Genomic DNA, 15,052 nt, shown 5'->3' on the forward strand with positions numbered 1-15,052 from the left:
TAAGTAATGCAAAATATGTAAACATTATTAAAGTGACTAGTGTTCCATTATTAAAGTGGACAGTGATTTCAAGTCTATGTATATAAGGCAGCAGCCTCTAATGTGCTAGTGATGGCTATTTAACAGTCTGATGGCCTTGAGATAGAAGCTGTTTTTCAGTCTCTCGGTCCCAGCTTTGATGCACCTTTACTGACCTCGCCATTCTGGATGATAGTGGGGTGAACAGGCAGTGGCTCGGGTGATTGTTGTCCTGGATGATCTTTTTGGCCTTCCTGTGACATCGGGATGCTCTCAATTGTGCATCTGTAAAAGTTTGTGAGGGTTTTAGGTGCCAAGCCTAAGGAGGCAATATATTTTTCTATAGCCCCTTTAATAGCAGCAACCATGGTCTAACCTTTTCTCTTGTCTTCTCTTTCCTCAGGTGGTATGTGTTTATGGAGATAACTGAACTCGAGCCGACTTTAAACCGTGTCATGACCTGAAACCTGGAAGTCCCCTAAAACCCAGCTACCAGACCTTAGCTACAGGAACAGAGTGTGTCCTGATCACAACCACTACTCCCCCGGCCAGTCCCACCAGACCCTGTACCTCTGAGACGATGTGAATGTGGACTGGGTTGTGGGTACAGAACCCCAAGGGCCCAGTCAGGAAGATAATCAGACCTTCAGGCTGATATGGACTATTGGATCAACACCTACTGAATCCTGTCAGCTCTGCTTGGAACTGTGAGTAACCCCTTAGTCAATTTCATTTAAACTCAGTCAATTTAGGGAATCAATCTAAATGCAATCTATTAATGCAAAGGGTCCCTTGTTTTCAATTAGGATTTCAATTCAATTCTTGAAGTGACTTTGTTCCGACACAGTGATTAGTGGCGTATGGGAGATTACAAAAACAAGATTATGGTACAGCTTCAATGTTAGTGCATATTATACTGTGACGACTTGTATATATGGTTAAGCTTAGCGCATGTTAGCTGAAAGCAAAGCCTATAACAGAGGCTCAATACTGTATCATGCTTCTGAACAGACAAATATTCAACCTTCCATCATCCCACAACAAAGGAAACATATCAGTTTTTGTCAACTAGCCATTCTTATGACAATTGATGTCAGAGTTATAAAGCATATAGTGGTGATCGGGACATTTGTCTGTAGCATGGCCTGCTTCTTGCCAGTGAAGTCATCCTTCCCTCTAGTACTGTTGCTGTTTGTCTGATAGGGAAGTTTCCCATTATGGCTGCTAATGCTTTACCCAGGGCCCAGACATTTATCTTCTCCAGCCTATCATCTCTCCTCAGATTCTCTCCTCCTCTGTTCACCCACTCAACTGACATGTATTTGATCTCCACTTCTACTGTCTGCTCCAGCCAGACAGCCATGCTGCTGACTGTTTGGGTGTTGCTTTCCACTTTCATTGTTTTCTCTCTCCTTGTAAAAAACCCTAAACATTTTGTGTGTCATCCATCTTACTCCCCGAAGCAAAGATGCTGCTTTTAGGTTTTATTGATTCATGGAGAAATCTGAACTTGAATGGATGTGGGTTGGGTTGCCATATAAAGATGAATGTTTTCTCTTTGTTTCCTAAGACAAAGGGTACACTAGTCTAGCCTATCTGATGAAATACCTTTACAATTGGAGATAAGGAAAGATTTCAAGGGCAGTAAATGGATTGCTATATTTTGGATGCCTTTTCTATGCCTGGATACAATTTTACAATCCCTGTATGTTTGCACCATGTCCATTTGTAAAGAACATGCACAAAACATATTTACATGCTCGTGGATACAGTATCCATTGTCCTCTGACATTGGAACCCATAAGATATGTTTTAACAATTTATAAATCATGAATTTCTTAATCCATGGCTCACCCATTACTATGTGCCCTTTAGTTGGGTTCATCTGAGTTCTTGTCAGGTCGTATACCGTAATGTTTTTCTTTACCCACATCATGTCAGAGTGGATATTGTGGTCACAGTGTGCAATTAGGAATTCAATGCATCCTCTTCATCAAATGAAAGTGCCATTCAGTTATACATGCAATCATGTGTGTGTGTGTGTGTGTGTGTGTGTGTGTGTGTGTGTGTGTGTGTGTGTGTGTGTGTGTGTGTGTGTGTGTGTGCGTGTGCAGATGTGCAATAACTTTCAGGGCTTACTGGAGTAAAGTAACAATGAACATTAGGATTTTCCACTCAGGGTTATGGCTGGGATTAATATTTACCTACCTATCAGTGTTGCTGAAGGTCAAACTAGATCAGAGGGGATTCATCACATTTAAACAGTTACTTTCACGTCGTTTGACACACATACCTATGACCGTAGTATTTATATTAGCAATTGCTGCACAGCTTAGTGGTGGATCAAGTGAATGTTTTTGATCCAGAACTTGTATGTTTTTGATCCAGAACAAATAAGATGAAATGTGAGTGAAATATGAATTAATGTTATTGTACATTGGCTGTAATCAAATCAAATCAAATCAATTGTATTTGTCACATGCGCCAAATAAAACAGGTGTAGACCTTACCGTGAAATGCTTGCTTACAAGTTCTTAACCAACAATGCAGTTTTAAGAAAGATTAGAGTTAAGAGAATATTGACAAAATAAACTAAAGTAATAAAATAAAAGAGAAACTATAAAATAACAATAACGAGAGTGAATGTGCGGGGGTACAGGTTAGTCGGGGTAATTGAGGTAATTTGTACATGTAGGTAGGGGTAAAGTGACTATGCATAGATAATAAACAGCGACAAGCAACAGCGGAAAAAAGGGGGGGGGGGGGGAGTCAATGCAAATAGTCTGGGTAGCCATTTGATTAGCTGTTCAGCAGTCTTATAGCTTGGGGGTAGAAGCTGTTAAGAAGCCTTTTAGGCCTAGACTTGACGCTCCGATATCGCTTGCTGTGCGGTAGCAGAGAGAACAGTGTATGACTAGGGTGGCTGGAGTCTTTGGCAATTTTTAGGGCCTTTCTCTGACACCGCCTGGTATAGAGGTCCTGGATGGCAGGAAGCTTGGCCCCAGTGATGTACTGGGCCGTACACACTACCCTTTGTAGCGCCTTAAGGTCGGAGGCCGAGCAGTTGCCATATGAACAGGAAGAAAAAACCTCTAAAATCTGAAAGCTCCTGTACAGTTGTAATACATACAGTACATTTAACTGCTTATCTCTGCTTGAATTAATAATAAAGAGAAATGTAAAGGTTCCAAGTCTCTTGAAAGGATAAGATACAATAAATATATGAGCATGCTATTTCTTATTTCTCAAGGTCTGTCATGCTTGCTCATGTTTGCGTGTGAGAGTTGAGGTGAGGCACAGCTGTTCCTTGTTGGGATAAAGCTGTCATCAGATTCTCCACTTCCTGCATCTTTCTTACCATTAATTTATTTTGGTACATTATAATATTTATACTGAACAAAAATATAAACGCAACATGCAACAATTTCTAAGATTACAGTTCATATAAGGAAATCAGTCAATTGAAGTAAATTCCTTAGGCCATAATCTATGGATTTCACATGACTGGGAATACAGAAGTGCATCTGTTGGTCACAGATACCTTAATAAAAAGGTATGGATCAGAAAACCAGTCAGTATCTGGTGTGACCACCGTTTGCCTCATGCAGCGCGACACATCTCCTTTGCATAGAGTTGATCAGGCTGTTGATCGTGGCCTGTGGAATGTTGTCCCACTCCTCTTCAATGGCTGTGCGAAGTTGCTGGAAATTGGCGGGAACTGGAACACGCTGTCGTACACGTCGATCCAGAACATCCCAAACATGCTCATTGAGTGACATATCTGATGAGTATGCAGGCCATGGAAGAATTGGGACATTTTCAGCTTCCAGGAATTGTGTATTGATCCTTGTGACATGGGGCCATGCATTATCATGCAGAAACTTGAGGTGATGACGACGAATGAATGGCACGACAATGGGCCTCAGGGTCTCATCACGGTATCTCTGTGCATTGAAATGGCCATCGATAAAATGCAAAAGTGTTCATTGTCCGTAGCTTATGCCTGCCCATTCCATAACCCCACCGCGACCATGGGGAACTCTGTTCACAACGTTGGCATCAGCAAACCGCTTGCCCACATGACACGATATACGTTGTCTGCCATCTGCCCGGTACAGTTGAAACCGAGATTAATCTATGAATAGCACACTCCATCGAAAGTGAGCATTTGCCCACTGAAGTCGGTACACGACGCCGAACTGCAGTCAGGTCAAGACCCTGGTGAAGACGACGAGCACGCAAATGAGCTTCCCTGAGACGTTTTCTGACAGTTTGTGCAGAAATTATTTGGTTGTGCAAGCACACAGTTTCGTCAGCTGTCCGGGTGGCTGGTCTCATACGATCTCGCAGGTGAAGAAGCCGGATGTGGAGGTCCTGGGCTGGTGTGGTTACACATGGTCTGCGGTTGTGAGGCCGGTTGGACGTACTGCCAAATTTTCTAAAATGACGTTGGAGGCGGCTTATGGTAGAGCAATTAACATTTAATTCTCTTGCAAAAGCTCTGGTGGACATTCCTGCAGTCAGCATGCCAATTGCACGCTCCCTCAAAACATGAGACATCTGTAGCATTATGTTGTGCAACAAAACTGCACATTTTAGAGTGGCCTTTTATTGTCCCCAGCACAAGTGGTACCTGTGTAATGATCATGCTGTTTAAACAGCTTCTTGATATGCCATATCTGTCAGGTGGATAGATTATCTTAGCAAAGGAGAAATGTTCACTAACAACAAATTTGTGCACGCAATTTGAGAGAAATAAGCTTTTTGTGCATATTTAATATTTCTGGGATATTTTATTTCAGCTCAGGAAACATGGGAACAATACTTTAAATGTTACGTTTATATTTGTGTTCAATGTAGTTTAGCAACTTTCTCTTTTGGTTTTTATGTTTTGTTGTAGATAAATGCATCCATTAATGTGTAATTAATTGCTAACATTATGTATTAATAACATTACCTGCATGGAGAAATCCTCATTAGGTAAATGCATTTTGGATTATGGTAATAACATCATGCAATGCTTGAGAATTGCTACTGCAGCATGCTTAATGCCATTGAGGCAGTTTTATTGAATTCACTTTGGGAGCTTTTATGATCAACAGGTGTTGATGACACTGTAGTTATGGGTCCAACTCTTAACATGCTTTTGATAGTACGGAGAAGGACTCTACTTGGATGAATGAGTTAAATTAAGTAGCTCAGACACATGAGGATGCTTTAGATCTCCCCTGGTCTGCATACACTACATGACCAAAGTATGTGGACACCGGCTAGTCTAACATCTCATTCCAAAATCATGGGCATTAATATGGAGTTGGTCCCTCCTTTGCTGCTATAACAGCCTCCACTATTCTGGGAAGGCTTCCCACTAGATGTTGGAACATTGCTGCGTGGACTTGCTTCCATTCAGCCACAAGAGCATTAGTGAGGTCGGGCACTGATGTTGGGCGATTATGCCTGGCTCACAGTCGGCATTCCAATTCATCCCAAAGGTGTTTTTAACGGGGTTGAGGTCAGGGCTCTGTGCAGGCCAGTAAAGTTCTTCCACACTGATCTCGAAAAATAATCGTCTAGAATGTCATTGTATGCTGTAGCGTTAAGATTTCCCTTCACTGGAACTAAGGGGCCTAGCCCGAATCCTGAAAAACTGCCCCAGAACATTATTCTTCCTCCACCAAATTTTACAGTTGGCACTATACATTCACTATGCATTTGGGCAGGTAGCGTTCTCCTGTCATCTGCCAAACCCAGATTTGTCTGTCGGACTGCCAGATGGTGAAGCGTGATTCATCACTCCAGAGAATGCATTTCATGAAGCTCCCGACGAACAGCTCTGGTGCTGACATTGCTTCCAGAGTCAGTTTGGAACTCGGTAGTGAGCTTGTTAACACTGAGGAGAGATTGGACACCTTCAATATATATATATATATATATATACACACACACACTCTACCGGTCAAAAGTGTTAGAACACCTACTCATTCAAGGGTTTTTCTTTATTTTTACTATTTTCTACATTGTAGAATAATCGTGAAGACATCAAAACTATGAAATAACACATATGTAATCATGTACAGTGGGGAGAACAAGTATTTGATACACTGCCGATTTTGCAGGTTTTCCTACTTACAAAGCATGTAGAGGTCTGTAATTTTTATCATAGGTACACTTCAACTGTGAGAGACGGAATCTAAAACAAAAATCCAGAAAATCACATTGTATTATTTTTAAGTAATTAATTTGCATTTTATTGCATGACATAAGTATTTGATACATCAGAAAAGCAGAACTTAATATTTGGTACAGAAACCTTTGTTTGCAATTACAGAGATCATATGTTTTCTGTAGGTCTTGACCAGGTTTGCACACACTGCAGCAGGGATTTTGGCCCACTCCTCCATACAGACCTTCTCCAGATCCTTCAGGTTTCGGGGCTGTCGCTGGGCAATACGGACTTTCAGCTCCCTCCAAATAATTTCTATTGGGTTCAGGTCTGGAGACTGGCTAGGCCACTCCTGGACCTTGAGATGCTTCTTACGGAGCCACTCCTTAGTTGCCCTGGCTGTGTGTTTCGGGTCGTTGTCATGCTGGAAGACCCAGCCACGACCCATCTTCAATGCTCTTACTGAGGGAAGGAGGTTGTTGGCCAAGATCTCGCGATACATGGCCCCATCCATCCTCCCCTCAATACGGTGCATTCGTCCTGTCCCCTTTGCAGAAAAGCATCCCCAAAGAATGATGTTTCCACCTCCATGCTTCATGGTTGGGATGGTGTTCTTGGGGTTGTACTCATCCTTCTTCTTCCTCCAAACACGGCGAGTGGAGTTTAGACCATCTTCCAGATGGTCAATGGCAAACTTCAGACGGGCCTGGACATGCGCTGGCTTGAGCAGGGGGACCTTGCGTGCGCTGCAGAATTTTAATCCATGACGGCGTAGTGTGTTACTAATGGTTTTCTTTGAGACTGTGGTCCCAGCTCTCTTCAGGTCATTGACCAGGTCCTGCCGTGTAGTTCTGAGATGATCCCTCACCTTCCTCATGATCATTGATGCCCCACGAGGTGAGATATTGCATGGAGCCCCAGACCGAGGGTGATTGACCGTCATCTTCAACTTCTTCCATTTTCTAATAATTGCGCCAACAGTTGTTGCCTTCTCACCAAGCTGCTTGCCTATTGTCCTGTACCCATCCCAGCCTTGTGGAGGTCTACAATTTTATCCCTGATGTCCTTACACAGCTCTCTGGTCTTGGCCATTGTGGAGAGGTTGGAGTCTGTTTGATTGAGTGTGTGGACAGGTGTCTTTTATACAGGTAACGATTTCAAACAGGTGCAGTTAATACAGGTAATGAGTGGAGAACAGGAGGGCTTCTTAAAGAAAAACTAACAGGTCTGTGAGAGCCGGAATTCTTACTGGTTGGTAGGTGATCAAATACTTATGTCATGCAATAAAATTGAAATTAATTACTTAAAAATCATACAATGTGATTTTCTGGATTTTTGTTTTAGATTCCGTCTCTCACAGTTGAAGTGTACCTGTGATAAAAATTACATACCTCTACATGAAAACCTGCAAAATCGGCAGTGTATCAAATACTTGTTCTGCCCACTGTAGTAACCAAAAAAGTGTTAAACAAATCTAAATATATTCAAATAGCCACCCTTTGCCTTGATGACAGCTTTGCACACTCTTGGCAATCTCTCAACCAGCTTCATGAGGTAGTCACCTGGAATGTATTTCAATTAACAGGTGTGCCTTCTTAAAAGTTAATTTGTAGAATTTATTTCCTTAATGCATTTGAGCCAGTCAGCTGTGTTGTGACAAAGTAGGGGTGGGGGGTATGCAGAAGATAGCCCTATTTGGTAAAAGACCAAGTCCATATTATGGCAAGAACAGCTCAATTAAGCAAAGAGAAATGACAGTCCATTATTACATTTTACATTTTAGTCACTTTTTTGGTTACTACATGATTTCATATGTGTTATTACAATGTAGAAAATAGTAAAAATAAAGAAAAACCCTTGAATGAGTAGGTGTTCTATAGCTTTTGACCGAGAGAGAGGGAGAGAGAGAGAGAGAGAGAGAGAGAGAGAGAGAGAGAGAGAGAGAGAGAGAGAGAGAGAGAGAGAGAGAGAGAGAGAGAGAGATCCAAAAAGAAGTTTTACAATGGCAGTATTAATGATTATATCTATGCCATACAGCATTTTCTAAGGCTAAGATGATTTTAACAGAGAATAAAGTGGTGCTCTCAAGTCTGCACATGAATAAAACACTAGACAATAACTGTACTCTTATTTACTACAGCCTATGTATCCTGGTATGTCCTTCAGGCTACATGGTTACTCAGTGGTAACAGGAGATTCCTCTTCGTTCAAAGTGATCATTCCGAGAAAATGATATTTCTCATTTGGTTTTCACTGTTTCTCACTCCCTCCTATCCAAGTGCTGCTTTTTGCTATTTCTTTATGTGTGCGGCTGCAATGTGAGATGCACATCCCTTGAGCTTATGTTTAGCTTTGCTCCTGTCTGTCTAGGACTGCAGGGGATCTGGTTTCTGTTGTCTATGAGATAATGCTGCCTGTTTGGACGTTGATATGTGTATTTTAGGGATGTGAGGTCAGAGGAGATGCACCATACTGCTAAGTGGATATGCTAGGACAGGACAGGAAATTGATAGGCTACAAGGAGTTACAGAATCATACGGTCAGAGGGCCTGGCATCATCCCCTTATTTTCACTGACAACACTGACATCGTCAGGCCAGAATTTGTTTGTGTTGTGTGCGCCCTCTAGTGGAATTTATTTAGTGGATTTGTTTTGTTTACTGCATTATGTATTCACTCATGTTCTGTTTTATCTCCACAGTCACAATGGTGTTGTTTCTGACTGCAACTATAATAACCTTGAATAACTCCTCTCATGAGAACCAGACTACAGGTAAGTAACTTTCATATGAATAGGGAATTAAACAGAGCCTCGTTTCCCAGTAGCGATGTAACTTAAGCATTTCGATGAGCTTACCAGATGCATTGTTTATTACGAGTCAACTTTTTAAGAGTGTTTCCCAAACAAGCACGTAGAGAGAACGTTCGCTAAGTGCATCGTTAGACCATTAGTCGATACTGATATAATCGAAAGAAAAGCAGCGCTGCTCTCAGATCAGCTTTCTCCATTCAAATCTTACCTTAGCATTATAATTATAACAAAATACTAATGACAGATCAGCTCCTAGAGATATATTACCACTTATGGCTGCAAATATTGAGGCGGCTTATTCTAAATGCTGAACCTATCCATTTTAGTATTAGTATTTATTAGGATCCCCATTAGCTGCTGCAAAGGAAGCAGCTACTCTTTCTGTGGTCCAAACAGGATTAAAACAATTACATCACAACAAAACAACAGCCTACATCAAAAATAAAACAATACATCATACAAGACATTATTACATTATTAATCTATTATTACAAATTTAAAATATAGTATAGTATTACAATGTGTTTGTGTGTAGAGTGTGTGTGTTAGAGTGTGTGTGTGTATGCATTTGTGTGTGTGTCCGCGTTGTGCTGTGAGGTGTTGTTTTAGCAGTTTTTTTAAATCTGATTTTACTGCTCGCTTGAGTTACTTGATGTGGAAGAGAGTACTATGTAGTCATGGCTCTGTGTAGTACTGTGCGTTTCTCAGAGTCTGTTCTGGACTTGGGGACTGTGACTCAAAAGAGTTCTACCTGGAACCAAAAAGGGTTCTACCTGGAACCAAAAATGGTTCTCCTATGGGGACAGCCGAATAACCGTTTTGGAACCCTTTTTTCTAAGAATGTGGGTGTCTGAGCTGTGTGTTACCTGTTTGAACAGACAGTTTGGTGCTTTCAACACGTCAATACCTCTCACAAAGACAAGTAATGATACAGTCAATCTCTCCTCTACTTTGAGCCAGTAGAGATTGACATGCATGTTATTGATATTAGCCCTTCGAGTACATAAAGCCCTTTCCTGCAGTTTTAATTACCAAATCGCCTACTAGTTGTCTCATGGGTGGAACATAATTAATATTCTTCATAATGTCATAATTGATAAACATTATTTCAAAAAACCTTCCGAAAACCTGGTCTTTCTATGTAAACAAATGTGTTATATTTCAGTCTTCTGTAGGGTTGAATATTTTCCCGGTATTTTACAAATGTTCCATCCTGAGAATAAATCACTTTTCTCCTGGGTAACCCAGTATTTCCCGCCAACACCGGAAGTGTCATTCAAAAGCATTATAAGGTATATAAATAGGCCTATTTCTGGAATTGATTAGAGCTTTGATCGAAAATTCATGCCTGATGCAACCTGAGCCTGATGAGCCATACATTAAATGCATTTAATGAGCCCTACATTAAAGACATTTAATGAGCCCAAGCCCAAAAAAGCCCAAATGATTGTGCTGTTATACAAAACATATATGATATAGGCTACTGCACATTTCGCACAACAGAAAAACATAAAAGCCAATAGATGTACAGTAGCTATGCTCTCTTGGGTAAATAAATTAAACAAGCCCCAGTAGGCTTATCTGTATTACTGTACTGTATTGTATTATACTGTAATATATGGACTGGAATTACGCACATCATTCAAACCATGATAAAGTAGGGAGAGAACATGCAATTCTGGTGCAGCACATGCAGCCTACAAAGTTACAAATATAGGCTAGCAAATTTGATTTTAATTTTGAAATATAATAGGGTCTATTTGTATAATTACTAGGCTGATGCATATATAAAGGTCATAATATGTACCCTAATGTTATTAGCCTACCTCCTCTTTCTCTCTCTATTGTTGCTTCATTCCTTCCTCGCTTTCAACAGTTAAATGAATACGTTTCGTTGTCCTCATCTTCATCATTCAAATGTCATCCTTGAATAATATAGGACTAGAATTAGATGCAGAAGGCGTTCACCTCTCTTCACGAAGATTGAATGGTTATGGGTCTGAATAAATAACTGCTATTGTCTACCGCCATCGTGTGTTCGCTCTTCTTTCAAACTACCTGTCAGTTCTATTGGCTGCTGTATTTAACATTAAGCAAACGAGTTGCGTCCCTCTTCAAATAGTCTATTGGTAAAATAAATGCAAAAAAAAAAAAAGAATGTTCAGCAAGATATTCTAGTCTAGCTTTTCCTGCATGGGACTTAAGCTGTTAAAAAATATATATATCTTTACAATAAAATAATAAGGTGACCCCGAAAGCCAGATGGAGATGGGTAAATTAGTGCATTTGTCTTTATATTACTGTAGCATAGACTATGCTGCAGCAAATGCAGGCCTACTGGTCACAAGAAGAAAGTTACCATGATGAGATGATAGGTCTACATGCATTGTGAACTGTGCTCCATACTGAGAGAGGCTGTCTGTCCCCACCCTGAGCTTTGATGATTCATCATGCAGATGTCGTAGAGAAGCCAGATTTAGACATCGCATATAATTTAACAGTTCCATTTCACGCCATTCTGTTCATATATATAATTTATTTAGGGAGTGGTTTTGGGTGGTACATCTCGGTAACCGGGTTCCCGCCATTCAACCCTAGTCCTCTGTATATGTATATAAAGTGTAATATTGGGATGCAAACTCAAAATTGAATACATTTCAACTCTATATCTGACATGGTACCGGTGTCTTCTTCTTTAAAGCCCATGACCATGTGTGTGAGGTGTATACTTTTGTTTCAAAGTACATTTGTTTAAAACTACCAAGAAACACTCTGTGTGACCCTGATTTAGCCCACTGCAGTAAAAGGTTTATGGGCCAGCCGTGCTGCTCTCTTCTTGGCCAACTGTAATTTGCTTATGTCCTTCTTTGTGGCACTTGATCATATAACTGGGTGTGATAAAACTAGGGCCTATAGGACTCATTTTGTTTATTGTGATGTCAAGAAAGCAGAGCAGCACTTTCTCACAGACATACCTCTCCCCATCTATATATATATCTATCTATCTATCTATCTATCTATCTATCTATATATATATATATATATATATATATATATATACAGTGGGGAGAACAAGTATTTGATACACTGCCGATTTTGCAGGTTTTCCTACTTACAAAGCATGTAGAGGTCTGTAATTTTTATCATAGGTACACTTCAACTGTGAGAGACGGAATCTAAAACAAAAATCCGGAAAATCACATTGTATGATTTTTAAGTAATTAATTTGCATTTTATTGCATGACATAAATATTTGATACATCAGAAAAGCAGAACTTAATATTTGGTAAAGAAACCTTTGTTTGCAATTACAGAGATCATACGTTTCCTGTAGGTCTTGACCAGGTTTGCACACACTGCAGCAAAGATTTTGGCCCACTCCTCCATACAGACCTTCTCCAGATCCTTCAGGTTTCCAGGCTGTCGCTGGGCAATACGGACTTTCAGCTCCCTCCAAAGATTTCTATTCGGTTCAGGTCTGGAGACTGGCTAGGCCACTCCAGGACCTTGAGATGCCTCTTACGGAGCCACTCCTTAGTTGCCCTGGCTGTGTGTTTCGGGTCATTGTCATGCTGGAAGACCCAGCCACGACCCATCTTCAATGCTCTTACTGAGGGAAGGAGGTTGTTGGCCAAGATCTCGCGATACATGGCCCCATCCATCCTCCCCTCAATATGTTGCAGTCGTCCTGTCCCCTTTGAAGAAAAGCATCCCCAAAGAATTATGTTTCCACCTCCATGCTTCACGGTTGGAACAGTGTTCTTGGGGTTGTACCCATCCTTCTTCTTCCTCCAAACACGGCGAGTGGAGTTTAGACCAAAAAGCTCTATTTTGTCTCATCAGACCACATGACCTTCTCCCATTCCTCCTCTGGATCATCCAGATGGTCATTGGCAAACCTCAGACGGGCCTGGACATGCGCTGGCTTGAGCAGGGGGACCTTGCGTGCGCTGCAGGATTTTAATCCATGACGGCGTAGTGTGTTACTAATGGTTTTCTTTGAGACTGTGGTCCCAGCTCTCTTCAGGTCATTGACCAGGTCCTGCCGTATAGTTCTGAGATGATCCCTCACCTTCCTCATGATCATTGATGCCCCACGAGGTGAGATCTTGCATGGAGCCCCAGACCGAGGGTGATTGACCGTCATCTTGAACTTCTTCCATTTTCTAATAATTGCGCCAACAGTTGTTCCCTTCTCACCAAGCTGCTTGCCTATTGTCCTGTACCCATCCCAGCCTTGTGGAGGTCTACAATTTTATCCCTGATGTCCTTACACAGCTCTCTGGTCTTGGCCATTGTGGAGAGGTTGGAGTCTGTTTGATTGAGTGTGTGGACAGGTGTCTTTTATACAGGTAACGAGTTCAAACAGGTGCAGTTAATACAGGTAATGAGTGGAGAACAGGAGGGCTTCTTAAAGAAAAACTAACAGGTCTGTGAGAGCCGGAATTCTTACTGGTTGGTAGGTGATCAAATACTTATGTCATGCAATAAAATGCAAATTAATTACTTAAAAATCATACAATGTGATTTTCTGGATTTTTGTTTTAGATTCCGTCTCTCACAGTTGAAGTGTACCTATGATAAAAATTACTGTGACACTCTGGCTCCATGGACTTTGATTATTGAGCCAGGGTTGTTCATTTTCATTGTTTGGGTGTATTTCTATGTTGGGGATTCTAGTTGTTCATTTCTATGTTGGGTGATTGTGTTTGATTAGTCATATGACTCCCAATCGGAGGTAACGAGTGTCAGCTGTTCGGCTCGTTATCTCTGATTGGGAGCCATATTTAAACTGTGTGGTTTCTCCTTGGTTTGTGGGTTTTTGTTCCATGTTTCTGTCAGTGTTACAGAGGACTTCACTATCGTCATTTGTTGTTTTTCGTGGTTGCTTTATTAAATAAAGTCATCATGTTCACTCCACGCGCTGCGTATTGGTCCGCTTCTTCAGACGATCGTGACAGAAAAACCCACCATAGAAGGACCAAGCAGCGTGTCCAGGAGCAAGACAGCTGGACATGGGAGGAAGCACCTGGTAAAGAGATCGAGAGGCTGGCGATGGCCCAGGTGGGCAAATCGTGGTCCTGGGAGGACATGCTCGGGGGCAAGGGACCTTGGGGGAAGATCAAGGCCCTGGCGAGAGAGGAGCAACGGCGTCAGCAGGGCCATCATCGTTGGAAGGACGAGAGGCAACCCCAAAAAGTTTTTGGGGGGGGGCACATGGCTTGGACGACGGGGCTAACGGAGGCAGAGAAGGGGCGAATTCAAGAGGCAACCAGGTTACGGGGGTCACTGGCCAAAGTAGGGAAAGGAGATGTAGAGGCACGGCGTGAGAGACTGAGGTGTGTATCCAGTCCGGTCCGGCCCGTTCCAGTTCCCGGGGTAGAGCCAGTGGTGTGTGCCTCCAGTACGGTCCGGCCTGTTACGACCCCTCGCACCAAGGATACGGTGCGCTTCGCCAGCCCGGCCCGGCCTGTTCCGGCCACTCGCACCAGGGATACGGTGCGCTTCGCCAGCCCAGCCCGGCCTGTTCCGGCCACTCGCACCAGGGATACGGTGCGCTTCGCCAGCCCGGCCCGGCCTGTTCCGGCCACTCGCACCAGGGATACGGTGCGCTTCGCCAGCCCGGCCCGGCCTGTTCCGGCCACTCGCACCAGGGAGACGGTGCGCGTCGCCAGCCCTTTCCCACCAGTGCCTACACCACGCCCCAAGCCTCCTGTGTGTCTCCCGAGTCCTGTGCGTCCTGTTGCTGCTCTCCGCACTAGGCTTAATGTGAGTCCCCAGGGTCCAGCATGCCCTGTTGCTTCTCCCCGCACTAGCCCTGAGATGCGTGTCCTCAGCCCGGTACCTCCAGTTCCGGCACCACGCATCAGGCCTACGGTGCGTCCCCAGGGCCAAGCATGCCCTGTTGCTGCTTCCCGCACTAGCCCTGAGATGCGTGTCCTCAGCCCGGTACCTCCAGTTCCGGCACCACGCATCAGGCCTACGGTGCGTCCCCAGGGTCCAGCATGCCCTGTTGCTTCTCCCCGCACTAGCCCTGAGATGCGTGTCCTCAGCCCGGTA

The 15,052-nt window shown here is 42.8% G+C and overlaps 1 pseudogene across 1 annotated transcript in view; it reads left to right on the plus strand.

Annotated features, from left to right (window-relative positions):
• Positions 1–604: 604 nt before the first annotated feature.
• Positions 605–15,052, plus strand: part of LOC311132280 (receptor-type tyrosine-protein phosphatase epsilon-like) — a 68,051-nt pseudogene continuing 53,603 nt past the window's right edge. The window contains exons 1-2 of the transcript in view: positions 605–725; positions 8,882–8,953. The product of the transcript in view is annotated as a receptor-type tyrosine-protein phosphatase epsilon-like (transcript). The remainder of the gene's footprint in view (positions 726–8,881; positions 8,954–15,052) is intronic.

The sequence above is a fragment of the Coregonus lavaretus genome, assembly GCF_964263955.1.
Source record: "Coregonus lavaretus genome assembly, chromosome: 1".
Taxonomy (NCBI): domain Eukaryota; kingdom Metazoa; phylum Chordata; class Actinopteri; order Salmoniformes; family Salmonidae; genus Coregonus; species Coregonus lavaretus.